Source organism: Nicotiana tomentosiformis, chromosome 5, assembly GCF_000390325.3.
Source record: "Nicotiana tomentosiformis chromosome 5, ASM39032v3, whole genome shotgun sequence".
Classification (NCBI taxonomy): Eukaryota; Viridiplantae; Streptophyta; class Magnoliopsida; order Solanales; family Solanaceae; genus Nicotiana; species Nicotiana tomentosiformis.
The window spans coordinates 40,130,019-40,142,043 of record NC_090816.1 but is presented as its reverse complement, the minus strand read 5'-3'; the positions used below and the strand labels follow the sequence as shown (position 1 = coordinate 40,142,043).

General features: G+C 38.8%; 1 non-coding gene across 1 annotated transcript; it reads left to right on the top strand.

The window, feature by feature from the left end:
* Nucleotides 1–11,009: 11,009 nt before the first annotated feature.
* LOC117276551 (small nucleolar RNA R71) lies at nt 11,010–11,116 on the top strand. Its single transcript, XR_004506814.1, has one exon. It is a non-coding gene; the product is annotated as a small nucleolar RNA R71 (small nucleolar RNA).
* The last annotated feature ends 909 nt before the right edge of the window (nt 11,117–12,025 follow it).

Below are 12,025 nucleotides of genomic sequence, written 5' to 3'. Positions count from 1 at the left end.
AAACCTTGGAACCCAATTTCCAACATCCGAAATTTCGTACAAGACCCGAATCTCGCATCCACACACTGTGTAAGTCTAAACAAGCTATAACAAGCCATAACCATAGCCCAAGATGCAATCACATGATATACCACATAACTCAAATACTCATAGCAATAATTTCCGACCACAATAACTTCTCGAAACAAACCCGGTACCGGTAATACACCTCATATCAAACAAAACCTCATTCTAAAACCTTCATACACTGCCAATGATGGAAAAAACACGCAGAAACTCATAACCACTTATCATATCAACCATGGAGCTCCCCCTTATTCGACAAGAACTATAGCTTATTTCTAAGCCGATCAGTGACATTATCCTTCCAAATATACCGCAAACAAATCTGATAGCACCCATCCTAGGTCCAATGAACTTACTATATCAAGCCTAATTATCCTATTGACATGCCACACAATACTACCTAGAATCACAACCTGTGCAATCCGTGCACCAATAAGCAACAACTCAAATGTACCCAAAATGGAAAATGACGCAAACTCAACAAGTACCACCACAACCGCAATGCTATGAACCCATAATACATGGTAGAACCAAGATCCACGAATCTAACACAAAGGATCATATCCCAACATAACGTCGCTGCAATGTGTGACCCCATCCAAACACTGGTCCACATGAAAGGCCTCAAGTCACAATGCTCAATCAACAACCACGTGCAATTTGACGTCTAGTACCGAAAGTGCATGACCCTAACCATGGAGAAGCGAATAACACAATACCACAGTCTGGAAAGAACATAACCAATGCGCAAATCAATCATTCAATATCTTAATACCCATCTCGCTCAAATTTTGTTATAAGGCCCAAATAGAACCATACCATGTGTGCTTATAACCAACAAATCACAACCCCTCGTAGCATAGAGGAGTAGTACATAGATCATATCAGAACATGAACAAGATCAACTTCACCATATGGAACATCCTTCAACAATAGCATTACAGAGTCAACCAATCTGACCCGGTGTAGAATACACATCCTCATTAAGTCTACCAAATGGGCCCCAAATCAACGTTGGTCATCCACATATAAATAAATAATCCTCTGAAGGTCCACAATGGCCTAACCATAACACATACCATCATCTGGTTAGCATTAGCCACATACTCACAGCCCACAATCACGAAACAATCTGCTTCTGAGAATTCCCGGTCTCCAAATACATAGAACACACGAATCACCATATATGATCCCAACTCCACCGCCCGAATGTCTAACACATCTCTCATACACGATCATCCCACGAGGAATACTTCTAAAGTTCTTCCGTGCCACATAGAAAATATCTTAATATCAACAGTCAATCCACCAGGAGAGTACCGCAATACCAATGAAACATTCGTAAGTCAACACATAGTGCGCCTTCTGAAATGCGCACCCTTCTCAAGAATTACCAAGCAGTTATAACATTCATCTATATATCTGAAACTGTCCATGTTGTCCAAAATTCATAACCTTTCCTCCAAATATGACCCGTGACCTTGTACATGCAAAACTCAATACTACACAACACACCGCATTTATCATGCCATCATATGAAGAGTACAAAAATCTCATAATCAACTTTGAGTCACCAGCAGAATACATACCCGATCAGTCAGAAACCTTCTATTTGACCCTATCCAGGAGAAAATCACAATACGCAACATGCTCCTCACGCGGGTAGGAAATATCCATCTCAAACCATGATAGAAACCATAGATAACTCTTCGAAACCCATTTGCCCATAACCAAACCATCATAAGTGAGTCTCTCTAACTCAACCAAGCCACGCAGGTTGCCAAACCCAAGAGTATTGACACCAAAACACCTGTAGAGCCTCACCACATCATAAGTACCCAAAGAACCGATCATATCCGTTACTGTGCTGATCCAAGCTATTACCAAGTTGTCCTATTTCTTCGAGTTCCTTCTGAATTACCCTTAAATAGACACTTCCCTTGCCAGAACACCACGATCTTTAACCAAAACTCACCACAAGAGATCCTAGCATAAAATCACACCGCCATAAGACCCATAAGCCTCTGTATTCCCTCTTAAGCACCCCTAAATGTACCGCAACTGAGATAACCACTCTAAAGAGACCTTTTGTGAATCTGAAGCCGTTTCCTCCACCTTTCCGATACCGAAATGTAAAATCCATAATGATATAGAAATACCGCGAGTCTTGACACCATCCAATGTAAATCTCATATCATAGCCATATACAAATCCGGAAAAATTCTCAATTGCTATATATAATTCTTGAATACATTAGATCCTTCTCGAGAGTCATCCATTATGCTCAAATCTCAATTGTGTCGCCCAAACGGGCCAAATGACCTGTGCCCCATTAGCACAACAACACCCAAAGAAGTAATCCACATCTTTAAGCAATCGATCAATTTCCTACTCCATGCGCACTACAGCCTTCATGAATAACAACTCAATCATCCCATTATTCCTATATACCCATAAAGTGTAACATAACTTGTATCCAGAAATTTCTTTACTCGAGTCATCCTTGATCTCAACCCCTGTAAGTCATAACTGATCCACAAGTATGCCTCAGACCAAAACTAATGCAACACGTAACCATGCAATCAAATCATCGATAGCAGACTCCCCCACTTAGCTTAATGCCATAGAATAGAACATATGATAACTCACTACCCATACTCTATTACTGCCATAATACTACAGCGAGATTCAACTAAATCCTTCATAAGCTCACATAACACAAACCATATAGTACCTCAAATCATCTACTAAGCCCGCATACAACCACATGACGATCAGGTCAACTTTCTCAACCAAATTCAAATTCAAATCTCAGCACATATACCCCGCTGGTAGAGAGAAAACTCTCCACACAACATTATAAGGACCATACCTCCGTAGATGACTCCACATGAGATAACCCACCTGCTTAGCCTCAAATTTGTATCTTGTTATACCCTTTCGCAGCCGCGATTACTACGCCGTCACTTAATCTTCCTGAGTCTAAACTCACCACAAGACATGAAAATCTACTTCGTTCCATAATTAAACAACATGAAAAATCTTTCAATACACTCAACTCGAGACTATACGTCACATCAAGATAGTAATCTAACACCCAAAAGTCCTTTTTTACATCTTAAGCAAACTCTTTTCATTATATTCAAACCATCTGAACACATCCCACACTCACATCATGCTCATCATATAGCCATCCAACCACTCATTGAGCCACAAATTCCACTCATAGTGATACTACCAGGCATATAAGTCCAAAAGCACGTTCTCACACAACTGAAATCCCCGCGCTCAAGCTGCAGTCAAAACCCGGCCTCAAGTCCTCCAGAATGGCCCATCATCAGTACGCCTAAATTACATCTCGCACCTCATCCATGGAATCACAAGCCGGTGATGCACAACTGATACCGAGTGCTCACATGCCCATGTGAATGCGTGGAAGGAATTCAAAGAGTTATGTGTCAAGCTGAATCAATGTCGCACGATAAGGAAAGAAAGATGAGAAGTTTATCCTAAATGCCCTGTAGCCTCTCGAAGATAGGTATAGACGTCATCATACCGATCCACAAGACTCTACTAGACACTTGCTCATGACTTGTAGAACTTATGAACCTAGAGCTCTGATACCAACTTGTCACGGCCCAAAATCCACCTAGTCATGATGGCACCTAACCTAACCTGTCACGTAAGCCAATTAACAACTAACCAATTTAATGAAATTTAAAAAGAAAAAGGAATGAAAATACAACTACTTTATACAAGAATTTCCCAAGGACGGGTAGTACAAATCATGAGCTTTTAAGATTTAGAATTTACAAAACTGGTATGAAATAAAGTACATCATCTGTTTGAAAAATATATGAACAGATTAAAATTCTAAAGCTACCAAGATCAAGAGGCAGCTATGACCAAAACGCAGGTACATCTTTAAATCCAGCTCTCGCTGTGCACAGTAAGGTGTAGAAGTGTAGTATGAGTCAACTAACCCCATGTACTCAATAAGTAACAAACCTAACCTTAGGTTGAAAGTAGTGACGAGCTGGAACAAAGGTCGGAGTCCAACACCAATAGCCAATAACAGTTCATAACAACATAATAAATGTGATAAAAGAAGTAACTCAAAGATATAATGCTCAGATCGTTCACAGTTCCGTAAAATAGGCATACTTTTCAAGTATGTCAGTAAAAACCCGTATCTTTTACCGAATGCACCAAAATATGAGTACGCTTGTAAAACTGTGATTTTCCCAAAACATTCAACAGGTAAATGTTTCATTTTTAAATGGCATTAGGAAAGTACATCTCTATGCCTACATGTCAATGTATATGTGAAGTCATGAATGATGCAATGTCGTACAGTATGAGGAAAATGCATCTATATGCATGTATGTCAAGTGTGCATGTCGAATGCAATACAACTCAGTGATGAAACCATATGCATACTCTCAGAGTATCAATTCACTCAGTCCTCCTAGTCACTCAGTCCTCACAGTCACTCAATCCTCCCAATCACCCGGCACTCGCTCTCGGCACTCGCACTCAGTAGGTACCTATGCTCAGTGGGGGTGTGTACAGACTCCAGAGGGGCTCATCCAGTCCAAGCGCTATAACAAGCCGATCATGGCATAAATCAATAAAACATGATGCGGCGTGCAGCCCGATCCCATCTTAAATCAATAATACCTCCTGCGGCGTGCAACTTGATCCCATCAATATCCTCACCATCATGCCCTCTGCCTCACTCAATCATCAATCTCTCCATTCTTACGGACTCACAATGTCATGAAACTACAACCTAAAATGAATTGATGCATCAATAAATGGTAACAGAGACTGAGATATGATATGCAAATGAATGCGTATGACCGAGTATGTAATTGCAATGTAAGCAAATAATTTAATAAGAGAAATGACCTCAGTGGGTCCCAACAGGATAAGCATATAGTGTAGACATGATTTCTAACATAGATCACAACTCAATTACTCTAGCACGTAGAGATTTCATGGATACAAATAAGATTAGGTAACTACATAGTACCATAGAAATAATCGAGTCACAATTCACACGGTGCACGCCCACACGGCCGTCACCTAGCATGTGTGTCACTTCAACACCAAACACATATCACGTATATTCAGGGGTTCATAACCTCACCACCAAGTTTAGAAGTGTTACTTACATCGAATAAGCCAAATTCAATACCGAGCAAGCCAAATGATGCTCCAAAAATGCCATCTCGTGTGTACCGACCTCCGAACGGCTCGAACTAGCCCAAAGCAACTCAAATACATCAAATACTTCCAAAGGAAACAAACCCAATCGATAAAGGTCCAATCTTTAATCAAAAGCCCAAAAGTCCAACCCGGTCCCGCACCTCGGAACTCGACAAAACTTATAAAATCCAACAACACATTCAATTACGAGTCCAACCATACTAGTTTCACTGAAATCCGACTCCAAATCGATGTTCAAAACTAAAATATTTACTCTATGAAACTTTAGGCTAAAACCCCTCCGATATCTCTTTATAATTCATAATCTATTTACCAAAAACGAAGATAGAATCAAGAAATATAATTAAAAGCGGGTAGAGAACACTTACCCCAAACCACACGGTGAAAATCACTCCAAACATCGCCTCCATCCGAGCCCCAAATCTCAAAATATGATAATATAACCAACACCTCGATTTATAGGTTCTGCCCAGCTGTTATCGCATTTGTGAACCAAATTTCTGCTTCTGTGGACCCGTACTTGCGGCTCTGCCATCGCAGTTGCACCATACCTCGCCCTTGCGATCAAAGGCACCCCTTCCGTGCCTCTACGGGTGCAGCCCATTTCTCATATTTACGGGGCCCTACTCCCAGTTCCGCTTTCGCTTCTGCTCCTGCGACTCGTTTGTCACGTCTGCGACCATCGCACCTGCGCAAACCAGCTGCAGGTGCGATCACACCAGGTCCTACCACCAATAACTTTAGCCAAAAATGATCTAAACCATCTGAACCTCGTCCGGAACTCACTCGAGCCCCTCGGGACCCCGTAAATATATACCAACAAGTCCCATACGTAACTCGGACCTACTCGAGGCCTCAAATCACACATAACAACATCGAAACGACGAATCGCACCTCAAATCAAACTTAAATGAATTCTTGAACTTTCAACTTCCAAATTTTATCAAATCAACCCGGAATGAACCCAAATTTTGCACACAAGTCCCAAATGACATAACGAAACTATTCCAATTCTCGGAACCCCGATCCGAACCCGATATCATCAAAGTCAACACTCATTCAAACTTATGAACTTTTCAAACCTTCAAATTTTCAACTTTTGCCAATTAGCGTCGAATCCTTCTAGAAATAAATAAATGCAAAACTGGACATACGCCCAAGTCCAAAATCACCATCCGGACCTAACGAAACCATCAAAACTCTATTCCGGAGTCAAATTCAGAAAAGTCAAACTTTGTCAACTCTTCCAACTTAAAGCTTCAACGATGAAACTCATTCTTCCAAATTGATTCTGAATAACCTGAAAACTAAAATCGATGATTCACACAAGTCATAATACGTCATACGGAGCTACTCATGCCCCCAAACTATCAAGCGAGCAAATTCTCAAAATGACTGTTCGGGTCGTTACATATATGTAAACATATTTTATTCGCAATAAAATTATATCAATCCATATGCATTCAAACAATTTTACTATTGCACAAGACACATGTATTATGGTTTGAACTCTTTAAATATAATCTTAAAATATTTCTTAAATAAATTTTAGACACAATAAACCACGGCTCTGATACCACTGAAGGATTGCATATAGATGTTCCTAACACGCAGCGGAAGACAATAACAATCCTAGGCAGATCTTTTCGTGTTTAAAATTTATTTATATGTCAAAGATTAGATCTAAGACGTACCTGGTGAAGAGAGTCTCGTTTCAAATATTCTTCGATAGTGCAAAGACTCGATGTGTATCCACACCGAGACCGATCCTTGCTATCAACTCTTTGATCAATAAAACCCGCGAACAAATTGAATAAAAACTTGTACTGAAATTGTTCTTAAAATCTTCAGCCCTCCGGTCAAGAACGTTTGTCTCTTCATTTTGTGACTTCTTAAACCTATTATTTTTCACCGTGAATTTCATGACAATTGGACATATTTATAACCTCTGAAAATCCTTTTCCACTATGTCAAAGGAAAGGTTATATGGAATTGTGGCCGCGACATGTCCCTGTGGACTTTGACGTGAATCCAAATTCACTTGACAAAGTTTCCATCAACCTTCTTTCTTAATTAATATTTTATATAATATCTTTTATATAAAATAAGTTTTAATTATATATATCACATATATATCTTAACCAAGAGATATAATTTAATTTTCTATTCCAAATAGAAAATTTTAATTTATGCACACTATTAATTACACTCTCTGTACTAGCAAAGAATATAATAATATTTCATTTGAACTAATAACTTTATTTATTTGAATAATTAAATTCTTTAATTCAATTATCAAATAATAAGTTAATTAATCCTTTAGCAAAGATCAAAACACTCGTTAGTGTGCGACCCCATAGGTTCAATACTAAACCGGTAGTAAATTAATCATATCAATATACTAATCAAGGGTGGCATCTAGCAACACTCCTTAAAGAACGGATAGAATGAGGTATACAATTTTCTCTCAAGAACCAGTAGAAGAATAATGTAGTAATTCCTTCTGTCCTTATAGCTCTGGGTCACCCTAGGATATGGTTCAACTGTCAAATCCTAATAGGCGATCAACTATGTGTTCATGCCAAATATAATTGACCGTTGAATGACCTAAGAAACTTTTTTCTTCTTTCTTTCAATTGCCCTGGCCAAGGTCTTAATTTGGTCATTTATAATTCATGACAACATTGAGCTTAAACTCATTACCAAGAGTTGACAGATTCCATCTTGATTAATCACTAATTCTACAAGTATTTAATTGTACCCAATATCCTTTCAAATATCGCCCTAGGGCCATAGGTGTCTAGTATCAAAGCACAATAAATAACTTGTCAATTGCTATGATGATCTCAGGTCAAAGGAAACTCTTACATCATATTCATCAAGAGAATATCCTATCGACAGTTTATGGTAATTCTAACAATTAGGAATTATCCAATGAGTCGGTCCAATGATTATATCTCTATATGCATCATCTACTTATGTGATTTAGTTAATGAGATCAACTAATCTTTATCCCATAAAGACGATCACATAAATATTAATCTAACCGGATTACTAATGTCCAAATTAATAATCCTAGGATCAAGAATAAATTTAGATTAAATTGTAAGAGACTTTACTCCTATTATCATGATCTCCATCACGATGACAAATCTCAAAATTTAATCAAGGACCTTAGTAAATTAATCAAGAAATTAATAATAACTATGATAAAATAATCTTAAATGCCATATATTTTTTATATCAAATAACATTCACAAAATATGTTCAAATCATCAAATATGAGATTGGATATAGGGCATATCCACTATATCCCTAACAACTACACCTTCTTAAGCACTTTAATACATACAATTAGTCATTCAAAACCCCACACTTATGTCAAACCAAAACTCTACCTTCACATCAATATACATTAACTCCCTACTTCTTTAAGCACAATTACATCAAGTTACCACTGTCAAGGAATATTTTTCACAATCATACACTTATTTTTTATTTCTTTTTCAATTCAAGTGGCTTTTACTTTTTCAAAACTTTACACCTTTCTCCTTATTTCAATAGTTCCACTCAAACCAAACCAACCACCCCACACTTCGACTTTTACAAAGTTCATAACAAATTCAAGTGCTCACGAGAGGTTTAAGGTTAAAATAGATGGTCAATTCAACCAATTTGGTAGGGATTGTAATGTGGTTGCCAAAGGAACACGATTACAGGCTCAAATAAGTTAACTAAGATACATAACAATTAGGTGGGTAAAAGCATATATCTGGCTCAACAAAGATACATCCCCACAACAAACCTCAAATCGAAAGAATTTCAAATTTTTCTATCTCTAACTAAACAACAAAAACTAGAACTAATATACATACAAACATACATCCCCCACCCCATACTTTAAGTCATGGCATCCCCATGACACACAATTAAAAAGCATAAGGTAAAGGAAACTTCCCTGAATATCTAGTCGGGGTCTGAGTTGAAGTCGGGCTCCATTCCTTGCGCCCGAACTAATGCACACATCCATAAAGACATCTTCTTCTCAGCCTTTTTGGGATACACCCCACACTTATCTTTCTCGCTCACTGCGCCCTTCTCATTCAAACCCTTCACTTTCCACTCAACACTTGCAGCTGGTTTTTCCTTTTGTGCCCCCTTTGCTAAGTCACAGTCTCCTCACCCACTCTAAGCATGAGTTTTCTCTCATGTATATCTAATATAGCTCTACCCGTCGCTAAGAATGGTCTTCCTAGGATGAAAGGGACCTCATTGTTTTCCTCCATATTTACCACTATAAAATCCACAGGAAATACGAACTTATCCACCCAAACTAACACATCTTTCACTATCCCCTTGGGTATTATAGTCATTTGGCCTTCCAGCTGCAACGATATTGGTGCAGACCTTATCTCTCCAATTTCCTGTAAATAGATATAGGCATTAAATTAATTGAGGCACCAGAATCACATAAAAATTTATCAAAATGAATATTTCCTACAGAGCAAGGTATACTAAACCTCCCTGGATTTCCAAAGTATTATGGGAGTTTATTTTGCTATATCGTGTTGCAATGCTCTGTGAGCTTGACCACTGAAGTCTCCTCGATTTTCCTTTTCTTCGTCAGGATATCCTTTAAAAATTTGGCATAAGCAGGCATTTGTGAGAGCATTTCTGTGAATGGTAAGTTAACATGAACTTGTTTCAGCACATCCAGAAATCTCCCAAACTGCTTGTCCAGCTTTTCTCTATATAGTTTTTGAGGGAAAGGTAGAGCAGACATATGCTCGCTCTCATCATGTTCCTCCCTTCTCGAAGTTTCTCCCTTCTTCTTTTTCTCAGCTTTTATCTGGCCCTTCTTCTTTTTATCAACATCATTCTTCAGTTGCTCCCCACTTTCTTTTTCAAGCTTCACATCATTTTGGATCGGGGTGAGATCTTTCAACACTTTCCCACTTCTCAGAGTTACAGCATTCACTATTTCTATGGGATTTCTCTCAGTATCGGCGGGGAGAGTTCCTAGAATCCTCTTAGATAATATTATTGCAAGTTGCCCAACCTGTCTCTCCAGGTTTCGAAAACCAGTGCCCAGTTCTTTGATAGCTGCTCCATGGGCGTCCAGCCTCTCAACTATCTTGATAATGAAGGCCTTCATTAGATCCTCTAGATTAGGCTGAATGGGCTGTTGAGGCTGAAATTGCTGCCTCTATTGATTTTGGTATGCTGGAGATCCTTGTCCCTAGGGTCTAGAGTTATTTTGTTGCCAAGCATTCGCAGTACCTCCATGTGAACTCTATGAAAAATCGGGGTGCCTCTGACCCATTTCATTAAAATTGTAGTTTCCCACATCATTTACTTCCTAAATTAAGGCTTGACACTCATGAGTAGGGTGTCCTTTTCCACATATATCACACGCTGCATGAGGCTCATTTTGTATCGAGGCTAATATCAGCTTCCTTAATGCTTTAGCCATAACATCAAGTTGTACCTGCACATATGTGTTAGCATCAACTTGGTGAACACCAGTTGATCTTCTTCTTTCAGCACTCTCAGAGGGCCACTGATTAGCATCTTCAGATAACTCATCAAGAATTGTAACTATCTCCTCTAGAGTCTTCTTCATCAAGGGGCCTCCAGCTTTATTGCTCAATGTTCTACGTGAGGCCGGCGTCAATCCATCCTAAAAGTCCTGGAGTTGCATCTAGAGTTCAATTCCATTATGTTGTCACTTTCTAACAATCTCCTTAAACCTCTCCCATGCTTCAAAAACAGTTTCAGTCTCTTTCTGGCAGAAGTTATGGAATTCTCTTCTAAACTTGCCCTTCTTAGCGGATGAGAAATATTTATCAAAAAATTTTGTGGTCATCTCCTCCCATGTTCTAATCGATCCAGTGGTAAACTTCAAAGCCACTGTTTTGCATCATCTTTGAGTGTGAAGGGGAATTCCCTTTAAGTACACTGCATCTCGTGACACACCATTATGTTGAAAGGTGTTCATAATCTCCTTGAAGTCCATCAGATGTGTATTTGGATCTTCGTTCATCTTCCCTCTGAATACACAACAATTCTGAAGGGTTTGAAGCAACCCTTGCTTCAATTCAAAATTGTTAGCTGCAATTGGAGGTGGTCTCACACTCGATAAGCCTTGATTGTAGGCCCGTCTAGCATAATCGCCCAGTGGTCTCCCAGGCATGGAAGCTATATTTTCGAACTGTTCTGCAGCCAATGGTTGATTCTGAGCAATTCTCTGACTCCTCTCTTCTTCATAGTTAATCTGTGCATCTCTAATAGTTGCTTCCTCAGCATCCCGTGCAACTTTTTCTCGTTGTTGTACTACCTCTCTTGTAGACAAATCTACATTATCATCACCGTTTCAAGCCATGAGTTCTTTGGTTGAGGATTGCCCAACCTTTTCTGATGTCTCGGTGAGATCTATTTCCTTCCTCAGCTGTCGCAGTTGTTTTTCTATTTTTGGTTCGTATAGTAGCACTTCTTTTGTAGAAGCTCGAGTCATACACCAACCTTAACCTGTAACCTGCGCACAGTCAAAGAACACTAAACATAAAAAGGAAAAAATAAAAGAAAAAGAAAAATTTCTGAATTAGCACTACAAATTATTTCAAACACTATTGATTGCCAATCCCTGGCAATGACGCCAAAATTTGACGAGCGCAAAACACACACTTAAATTATGCTCACTAACAAATATAGTATAGTATAATATCGT